We start from the raw sequence: 11,598 nt of genomic DNA, 5'->3' as shown, positions 1-11,598 counted from the left end.
GTACCCTGTTGTGACATGGTTCCCTACATTCTGGGATAATACTTCCTGATATGACCCACATCTCTACACTCAAAGCATCCTCTCGATTGACGTGGCTGCTGAATCTAAGACTTACCTTGATGACCCAAATAACCACTGTAATAGCTCTATATTGATGGTGCACTAATGGAAGTTGGAGGTGCACTGAATGTTAGCAATATGACTGCCTGAAGTACAATGTGTGACCTGTAAGGCTGACTGTACCATCCTAATAGTATAGCCTTTACCAAAGGAACCCCTGCCTCCAGAAGAGGCACCACTGAATCCTCCAAAATGAAGGGGCCTCTTATCAGAAGTTTCTCTCTCGCTTGGCCTCTAATGCGCTCAATCCTCCTGGTGATATCTACCACCTAAGTAAAAGAAATCTCAGACTCTCTGGCTATCTAAAGTCTAATGCCATATGTAAGACCCTCGATGAACCTCCCAAATTCTCCCTCTCAATAGGGATAAGGATAGATGCGAGACAAATCCACAAATTTAGTCTCATACTGAGTGACAGTCATGCTACCCTACTGCAGGTGCTCGAACTAGCTGTCTAACTCCTCTCTCTAAGTGAAAGGAATACACATCAATAAGAACAACTGTGAAAATTGAGCCCAGAGAAGGTGATCCCACTGGTCTACCATGCTCATATACTTACTACCACCTCTTGGAAGAACCATGCATCTAAAATACGGTGAAGTCAACTCTATTGAACTACACTAGTCCCATGTTGCAAAACAAAATGTGACAATGGTCCAAGAAATCCTAGGGGTCCTCTAAAGGTACACCACTAAAGTGGGGGGGAATAACTTGGTGAACCTGTCCAACCTCTTCTATTCATCAGCTGATATCGCGGGTCTGTCCTGAGTTATGTAGTAAAAATAAGTCAAACCGCCCCGACTGGTAGAACTCGTGGGATCCGCTAACCATGAGCCACTGCTCTAGAGTATGAGTAGTGGGAGTCTAAGCTCCTCCCCCGGCCTGAGAAACAGCTGGTGCCACATGAAACACACCGGCTTGAGCCATACTCTCCATGAAACCAATCATGGGGACTAAGGCATCCTGAAGCACTGGGTAGCAATGAACCCCTCTGAAACCAGAGTCGGTCCTACTGGCTCAACCTGATCAGGAACCTCATCATACTAATCTATGAGGCTCGACTACTAGTGTCGTTGCACGTGCTCTAGACTGAGCTCTACCTCTACCTATGTCTCTACCCTTGCCCCGACCTCTACCTCTAGTACTGGTTGCAACCTGGGGCTCTAGCTCCAAATCAATGACGAATGAAGCACGTGTTCTCACCATTTGCAAGAGAATAAGAGAAGAATGATTCAAACTTCATCATAGAACAAAGTTGCACGATAGATAAAGAAGAAAGTGAAGTTTCCTAAAGCCTTATAGCCTCTAGAAGATAAATACAAACGTCTCCGTACCAATTCTCATGACTCTACCAAGCTTGCCCATGCCATGTGAGACCTACGTAACTTAGGTCTCTGATACCAACTTGTCATGACCCAAATTCCCAACCATGGGACCGTGATGGCGCCTAACATTCGCTTGCTAGGCAAACCCACATTAGCTAAATGATGAAAACAGTTTAACAATTTTAAAAACTACAATAATAAGAAATAAAGAGTAAATCTCATGAAATGTATAATAAATCCATAACCATTACCGTCAAACACTATTCCCAAAATCTGGTGTCACAAGTACATTAGCCACTTGAATTCTACATATAAAGTCTAAAAGGAAATACAAAATTATTCGATATAAGATAAACAACAAAAAGGATAGGAAGGGGACTACAGGGTCTGCGGATACCAAGTAGCACTACCTCAAGTCTCATGAGAAGGCCCGAGCTATCACCTCTGAATGTTGTTGGGACTGATATTGGGATTTGCACCAGAAGTGCAGAAGTGTAGTATGAGTACAACCGGCCCCATGTACTCAGTAAGTATCGAGCCTAACCTCGACGAGTTAGTGACGAGGCTATGACAAGTCACTCATTGTAAACATGTACAAGTATTAGGCAGAGAATAATAACAGTGTAGAGAAACGAATAATTACATAATGAATAGAATAAAAGAAGCAGATCACAACCTCATAACACAACACAGTACTGGTGCATAATAACCAAGAACCATTACATAAGATTATTCTCGTTGTGACGCGCAACCCGATGCCAAATACTAATATCAATAACACTATGGCACGTAGCCTGATCTAAAATATATAGTCACACTATTGCGGCGTGCAACCCAATTCAATATATAATAATACTATTATGGCGTACAACCCAATCCAATATATAATAATACTATTACAGCGTGAAACCCGATCCAATATATAATGATATTGTTGCAGCGTGCATCCTGATCCAATATATGATAATACTTTGATCCAATATATAATAATACTATTGCGGCATGCTACCAAATCCTATATATATATATATATAATAGCAACCGTATATGGTAAATGTCACAACGTAACATAAAAGGGAACTAAGACGCATAATTCTCTAAGACAATCTGATATAACATAGTAGAGTGAAACAGAAAATAATAAGACAAGTAAAGACATGAGACATGTAAAATCATCTATCTAATATCATTTAAGAGAATGTAACAAATAAAGGCGTATAATAACTAAAAGTATGAAATAAGTTAGAACATGTTATAATTAATGGCACGTAACAAGAAGGGACACATATATCAAGTAAAGCATATATCATGTATGAGCACCTAACAAATAATAACATGAACTAAGAAGAAAATATGGTCTAAATAAAGGTGTAAAATAAAGTAATACACCCCCGCATGCTTAAACCTATGACAACGCATGTGCACTTATCACATTTCATAGCGACATCCCCACACATAGATCACGTAGCAAATAGACCAATCAAGTTCTAATATCAAAGTTAACCACGATACTTACCTCTTTCCAAAACAAGATCAACAACTCAACATGACTTTCCTTTATGAACAAGCCTCTAAACCACCCGAGTCTAGTCAATTATTGTTCAAACAAGTTAAAACAAGCTTCAGAAACTACCCTAGTACTAAAAAGGTTTGATATTTAACATAATTGGAAAAAGTCAACAAAATATCAACCCGTGCCCACATGGTCGAAATCTGAGATTAAAACCAAATCCTGATTACCCATTCATCCCCAATTTCAAATATGTGATTTGTTTCAAAATCCGACCTCAAGTATGTCACTTCTCTAGAATATTCTACATAGCTAGAATCTTCTAAGGACTTTCCTAGAAATTTCATAGGGATTTAGGGTCTTCCAAAGGAAATTTCCATACTTCTCTAGAATCTTCTCACAAATGCTAGTCTTCCTCCTATATAAGCTTCCACATTACATTAATATATGCTAAATGGAACCTACGTGGCGTGATGATATGGTGAGTTATGACACTTCCCCCCGCCCAATTGTGTGCCACCCTCGGTAAAAAGCAATGACACGTATGCACGCACCTCATCTTTGTATCGTTGGAAATCTTTGTCCATTAGCCATGATGCCTTATGAAGAGGTTTGCCTTCCCATGTCACAAGGTACTGGTCATATTTCTTCTTTCCTCGTTTGTACTTTGGACGACTAGCAACGATGGCCTTGATCCTCCGCTCATTGGATGCCTCTCCTTTCTCTTGGCCTGAATCTCCCCATGACTCAACCAAGTCTAGCAGCTTCTCAAGAATCGGGTCCATATTTCCACTCCCTATTTGGCTGCCTTCCATGGTCCCAGACTTACTGGAAAACTTGACCCCTCTACTTGATGCATCGTCTAAGTCAGATAGCATGCCATCACTTTGTAACTCGCCATCTACTTCAACTATGTTCGCCCAACTTTTATTGCTGCCACTGTGCTCCATTTGCATGGCACCAAGATAGGCTCTTGAATCCCCTACTTTTGGCTTAGATTCCAAGCGCATCCCTCTAATGCATGCGATCCCTTCTGTGTCACCCTTGTGTGCCTGAGAAAAGTTCCCGATCATTGCTACAAGCTTCCCCAACTCTGGACATTCACTTGCCCGATATGATCCTTTACAGAAGTAGCACCCTCCCTTAGGAACATACTCGCTATCATTTTCTGGCCCCTTGCTGTTTCTCTTGGACCTCTGTCCGTTATGGAATGGCCCCTTGCCATTGCCCTTGTATACTGTGGCTATGCCTTTTCCACTATCCTTGTTATGATTTCCCCCACCCCTCTCAACGTTGCCTTCTTTGGACTTGGCAGTCTCCATCTTAAAGTCAACAAGCGACTTAGATACTGTTATGGCCTCCTCCACATTAGCTACTTGATGTCTTCTTAACTCCCGCTTTGCCCAATTTTACAACCCATCCATGAAGTAGAAGAGGGAATCTTCCTCGGGCAACGAGGGGATTTGCAGCATTAAGGTAGTGAACTCGCGCACATACTCCCGAATTATGGCCGTCTGTCGGATCTCCCTTAGCTTCCGCCTAGCCTCGTACACCACATTCATCGGGTAGAATTGCTTCTTTAACTCCTGCTTGAACTTCTTCCACGTCTCAATCTTGTATAGACCCTTCTCCATGTCAGCAAACTTTCGACGCCACCATAAGGCGGCAACCTCGGTCAAGTACATTGAGGCATTTCATACCTTAACAACTTCGTCATCCTCCTTGAATACCTCAAAGTACTTATCCATGATCCAAAGTCTGCCATCTCACGTGCGTCTCGTGCACCGCCATACTACTTTCACTTAGGGACCTTCACATTAGTCCCTTTTGCAAGTACCACGCCCTTGGTAATTCCGACCATGGTTCCCTACAAAGCTTCATTCTAGAAATCTCTTGTATTCTTTCTAACATTCCTTTAGTCATAGCCTGACTCTGATTCCACGTTGTCACATCCTTAGTATTTAACTAAGTACACGTGCAGAACTTGACAACTCGCTCACGATCTTGCACAACTTGCTCACATTCTTGCTATGCCAAGTTAGCCTAAAATACTACACTCAAGATCGCTAAGGGAATGTTACATAAGAAAGACGAGAGAAATTTTCCAAATAAAGCTTTTTATTGTAAAGAACTTGATTGTTTTGCTTAGTGAGTTACAAATGAATATCCCCCTTTACATAATAGTCTCCTAAGGGCTAGTGAGTAAATAATAATTATTACACAAGGCCCTTATTATTTACAAGTAAATCCCTTCTCTAGAATATTCTACATAGCTAGAATCTTCTATGGACTTTCCCAGCAATTCCATAGGGATCTAGGGTCTTCCAAAGGAAATTTCCATACTTCTCTAGAATCTTCTCACAAATGCTAGCCTTTCTCCTATGTAAGCTTCCACATGGCATTAGTATATGAAAAATGGCACCTACTTGGCATGATGATATGGTGAGTCGTGACAATTGTCTCGCAAATACGAGGCTCGCATTTGAAAATAGAACATTGCAAATTGGAGATATGTAGACCAACAACACCAACAAACACAAAAGCTATGCAAAACAGTCTGCAACCTATCTGAAACTCATCTGAGTCCCTCTTGATCCAATCCAAACATTTACACACGTATAATAATGTCATACAAACTTTCTCGCAAGCTAAAATCATCAAAATAACATCCAAAATCAAGAATCAATCATCAAAACTCAAGATTTTCAAAGTTCAAACTCAAATTTTCAACTTTCCACATAAAGTGCCAAAACGTCCTCGGGTCACACGGGACGCACCAAACATGAGTATAAGTCCAAAATCATTATATGAACCTACCAAAATCCAAAATATGAATCCGAAATCGTTTACCAAAATGTTAACCGTGGTCAACTCTAGCCATTTTCAAAGTCAAAAATCACATTTGCTTTAGAAATGTGCATTTAAACTTTCCGAAAAATCAACACGGATCATATACTGAAGTCATAATTCATCAAATAGAGCTATGGAAGGTCTAAAAACATAAAATGGGGAGCTAGTACTCAAAAACTCCTTTCTGGCCGTTACAATCTATGGGAAGAGTTTCAGGCTTTAGTGCCAACACCTGGTTGCGATTGTCCAAAATCAAAATATTTTGTGGTATATTTGCAGAATCTAAAGCTATATTAATTCCTAATGGGAGTGAATAACTTCTATTCTCAATCTAGGAGCCATATTTTGATGTGAAGTCCTATTCACACTTTGAATCAAGCATGTGCTTTGATTGTCAATGATGAAAGTCAAGAATTTGTTGTTGCAACTACAAGAATTTTGGGATCTAATCCTACGAATCAGTTGGGAAATTATGAAATTGCAATGTACTCTAGAGCTGAAGGTAACCAAAATCAGAATCAAAGGTTCAAAAGGAATTATAATGTGCATTGTGAATTCTGCAAAATGAAGAGTCATAGCAAAGAAAACTGCTACAAAATTGTAGGATACCATGTAGATTTCAAGAACAATAGGAGAGGAAATGTAGGGACAAATGCACCTTATAATGTCAATGTATTAACAGAAAAGGGCTCATCTGCTCAAGATCATCAACAAGCAACAACTATTATGCTTGTGTTCAACTATGAGTAAAATAAAAATGTATATGAATACAATACAAGTGGAAATTGTTCTTAGAGTGCAAATCAAGTGTGGAGAATTCTTCAAATCAACTGGGGAATTATGCTCTCACAGAGGGCCAATATGATTTTGATATTGCAAATGCTTAATACAAATTATGTGCTAAATTGTAACGACCCGACCGGTCATTTTGTGTAATTGCACCTCGTTTTCCCTTTTGATGCTTCACACATGTGTGTTTATGGTTTTATGACTTACAAGGTTGGTTGGTTTTATTCCGGGAAGATTTTGGGTTGAATTGGACCATTTAATTCTTGGCTTAGAAGCCTAAGTTGTTTATGTTGACCAACGGTTGAATTTTGTGAAAACGACCCCGGAACGGTGTTTTGATGGCTTCGAAAGCTTCGTATTGTGCTTTTTGACTTGGTCGTATGCCTAAAAATGAATTCGAAAGTCCGTAGGTTGATTTGCATTGTTTTGCCAAAATTTGGCAATTTGAAGTTTAGAAGTTTGATCGTAGGTTGATTTTTAGATATCGGGTTTAGAATTTAATTTTGGTACTTGGAATAGGTCTGTTATGCCATTTAGAACTTGTCAGTAAAATTTGGTATCATTTGGAGTTGATTTTATAGGATTCGGACGCTTAGTTTCCATTCTAGAAGTTCTTGAATTTTACTTTGAAATTCATGCATTTTGGTGTCCGATTTGTAGTTCTAGATGTTATTTTTGTATTTTGATCACGCAAGCAAGTTTGTATGATATTTTTAGACTTGTGTAGATGTTTGGTTTGGAGACCCGAGGGCTCGGATGAGTTTCGGACATGTTACAGAATGATTTGAACTGAAAACAAAAATTCTAGTGTGCTGGTGCCTCTGGTGTCGCATTTGCGAACACCAGGGTCACAATTGAGACCTTAGAAGGGTATCACATGTATCACAATTGTGATACCTAGGTCGCATTTGCGATGTTGGCTTGGGCTGGGCGTGGTTCGCATTTGCGATAACTTTGTTGCTTTTGCGAGGGGAACAGGGTTCGCATTTGCGAACCCATCTTCGCATTTGTGAGAAAATCCCTAAGTATGTTAGTGCCACAATTGTGAGCATTTATTCGCAATTGCGACATCTGCAACAGAACAAAAGGTTAGAAAAGTCGAGATTTCATCTCATTTCTCTCATTTTACAACCCTAGACTCGGTAGAAGGTGATTTGGAGAGTGGACTTTCATCTACAAACATTGGTTAAGCGATTCTAATCAGTGTCCAACTATATTTCATGATTATATCTTAGATTTAACATCAAATTTGTGTGAATCAAAGAGGAACAAATTGGGAAACTTTGTCATGTTTTTGAAAAATAAAAAATTGAGTTTTGGAAGTCGATTTAGACTCGAATTTTGAAACTAATCACATATATGGACTCGTGGGTTTATGGCTAGTCGGAATCTACCGTTGGACTCGGGTTTTGACCGGGCGCATTCCGGATTGACTTTTGTTGACTTTTGGGAAAAAATGTTAAGATCATAGCTTTATTTATTGTAATTATTTTCCCTTGCATTGTATGACGATATTAAGTCAATTTTGGATAGATTTGAGTCGTGGGGAGGCGAATTTTAGGGGAAAAGCTATTTTGAGGGTTGAGTTGGCCTAGTTGAGGTAAGTATCTTGCCTAATTTTATGTGGAGGAACTACCCCTTGGGATTTGGGATTGATTGCGTTATTTGTGTCATGTGAAAGCCGTGTACGCAAGGTGATGAGTGGGTACACGGGTTATATGTGGTATTTGACCGATTTAGGTTATTTAGACTCTTTTCATGCTTTTAATTAAATTGTCATATCATATTATAAATCTCATTGTCAATCTACTCTTACTTGTGTTAGTCTATTCTTACATATCTTATTTGACCTTGTTAACACTTGTTCTACATCTTACTTGATACTTTGCTCTTATGCTTTAGTTGAAGTTATTTCTTTTCTTATTGCTTTGTTACATCCTTTATTGTTGAATTACTTTTACTTGAAGTCTTTATTTCGTGAATTATCTTCTTGTTGAGTTATTGGTACTGACATTGTGAAAGTCGTTATCACATTGAGGCGAATTTGTCCATTATTGAGATATCTTCCTTCTGAGCAATTCAAATTTATTGTTATTGTTGATATTCTTATACACATTTTGGTTGAGCCATGGGCTATTTGTTAAGGAAACATTGATATTGTTGATTTTAGCAAGTTGTGGTACATGGGCACTTGTGGTGTGAGTTATTATTGTGTTGTGATATTGATGCGCATGTGGAGGTATAAGGCTAGAAATTAATGTGCATGTGTTGGCATAAGGTGGGATTTATGTGCGTGATGCTAGTAAGGGAATTACTTGAATCCACGCGGCATCATAGGGTGGGCTAAAGTGCGTGTAGCTATTTTGGGAAAAATATTTTTCAAAACTATCTAAATGTAAGGCTTACGCGGTGGTATAAGGAAATATTGTGATTGTAATTGAGAAATGTGAATACGAGGCAATACCTCGGTTGTGATTCCTGTTGTATACGAGGTGGTACCTCGATTGTGATTCTTGTTGTGCATCTCTTGTTGATAAGAGTTATTGGCGGGACGGTTCTTGTTGCTTTTATTCTTCCTTGTCTTATCAGATTTCTCCGTATTTGACTATTGTGGTTCTCTTTATTTGCTTCCTTCTTGTTAACTCCATGATTACAATTCTGTCATTAGTCTATGTTATTAACCTGTTTCGTTATCATTCATTTCTCCGCCTTCCATTACTTCTTATTATTATATTTTCGTTCTGTTTATTATGTCCTAGTAGATGTCTTGACCTGGCCTTGTCACTACTCTACCAAGGTTAGGCTTGATACTTACTGGGTACCATTGTGGTGTACTCATATTACGCTTCTGCACATTATTTTGTGCAGATCCAGGTACGTCTTCCCCTACTGGACATTAGTGATTGATTTGTAGTTGTTCGTCAGAGACTTCAAGGTACACCTACTTGGCTTCTGCAGGCCTAGAAGTCACCTTCCATATCATTTCATTATGTTGTTTTTATTATTCATACAGTGCTGTAGTAGACATTCTAGATTATTCTGTAGAGCTTATGACTCAGTTCCACCGGTTTTGGGAAGAGTGTTGTTGAGACCCTATTTTGGGAATTTATATGAGTTATCGATCTTGCTTTAGTATTTCAGTTGATTATTTTTGTTGAGTTATTATTAAATGTTAGGCTTACCTAGTCTTAGAGACTAGGTGCCGCCACGACATCCTAAGGTGGAAAATTGAGATCGTGATGGGTTTGCAATTGTGAACCCTTGCAATTACAAAGAAAAGCTCGCAATTGCAGTGCTGACAGGCTTAGGGAATTTCTTGCAAATGCGAACCCTCTTCCCCTCGCAAAAGCGAAAAAGTTATCGCAAATGCAAACCTACCCCAGCCCAAGCAAACATCGCAAATGCGAATTGCGATACCTGTGATCCCCCTGCTAAGGTCGCAATTGCGACCCTTGTGTTCACAAATGCGACACCAGAGGCACCAGCACACCAGATTTTTTGTTTTCAGTTCAAATCATTCTGAAACATGTCCGAAACTCATCCGAGCCCTCGGGGCTTTAAATCAAATATCTACACAAGTCTAAAAATATCATACAAACTTGCTCGCATGATCAAAATACAAAAATAATATCTAGAACTATGAATCGGATACCAAAATGCATGAATTTCAAAGTAAAGTTCTAAAACTTCTAGAATTACAACTAAGCGTCTGAATCCTATCAAATCAACTCCAAACGAGACCAAATTTTGCAGACAAGTTCTAAATAGCAAAACTGACCTATTTCAAGTCCCAAAATCAAATTCCGAACCCGATAGCTAAAATTCAACCTACGGTCAAACTTCTAAACTTCAAATTGCCAAATTTTGCAAAATAACGCAAATCAACCTACGGACATCCGAATTCAATTCCGGGCATACGACCAAGTCCAAAATTACGATATGAAGCAATCGGAGCCATCAAAATACAGTTCCGGGGGCGGTTTCACAAAAGTCAACCATTGATCAACATAAACAACTTAGGCTTCTAAGCCAAAAATTAAAGGGTCCAAATTCAACCCGAAATCTTCCCGGAACAAAATCAATCAACCCCGTAAGTCCTAAAACCATAAACACACATGTGTGAAGAATCAAAAAGACAAACGAGCTGCAATTAGACAAAATGACCAGTTGGGTCGTTACATAAATACAACATCAAAAGCTAATATAGCAGGTATTGATAAAACTTTGTTAGTTTCTGATTGTCTTAGATAGTGGATCATAGATATAGGAGCCACAAACCACATAATTTCTAATATTGGCTTATTGGATAAGAAAACAATAGCTAAAACAAGAAATCCAAAAAACGTACTACTACCAAATGGTGATATTGCAGTGGTCACACATACAAGATCTAGTTCTATTTCAAAAAGCAACACCATAACAAATGTGTTTCACGTTCCTCAATTTAAATATAATCTACTGTCAGTTTCTAAGCTAGCTAAAGAATTCCAGTGCTCAACCTTATTCTTTTCTGATTTTTGTGTGTTTTAGGAGCTCTTCATTAGGAAGGTGAAGGGGATTGGTAAAGAGGATGGTGGACTCTATCTATTACACAAAACTACAACTGAGAGGAACAAAACTATTATACTAGCGGCAAGGGAAAATAAAACATCTGAAGCTAACAGATTAGATGTAGCTCTCTGGCATAGAAGATTTGGACATGTATCTACTCAAGTTCTTAAAAAGTTACTTTCAGCAGACTTTGAAATTATCAAAGATATAATAAATAAATGCACAGTCTATCCTTGTGCCAAGTAAACTAGAATGCTCTTTCCTGCAAGCAATATTCAAAGTAGAAGGTGATTTGATCTAATTCATGTAGATTTGTGGGGGGTTATAAAATAGCTACCTAGGGTGAAAACAAGTATTTTCTAGCTGTTGTGGATGACTATTCTAGCATGACATGAGTGTTTTTACTAAAGCAAAAATCTGATGCTTGTGTGTCACTACAACATATCTTTAGCT

Source organism: Nicotiana tomentosiformis, chromosome 5, assembly GCF_000390325.3.
Source record: "Nicotiana tomentosiformis chromosome 5, ASM39032v3, whole genome shotgun sequence".
Lineage (NCBI taxonomy): Eukaryota > Viridiplantae > Streptophyta > Magnoliopsida > Solanales > Solanaceae > Nicotiana > Nicotiana tomentosiformis.
The sequence above is the reverse complement of the archived record's forward strand: the minus strand, read 5'-3'. Positions refer to the sequence as shown.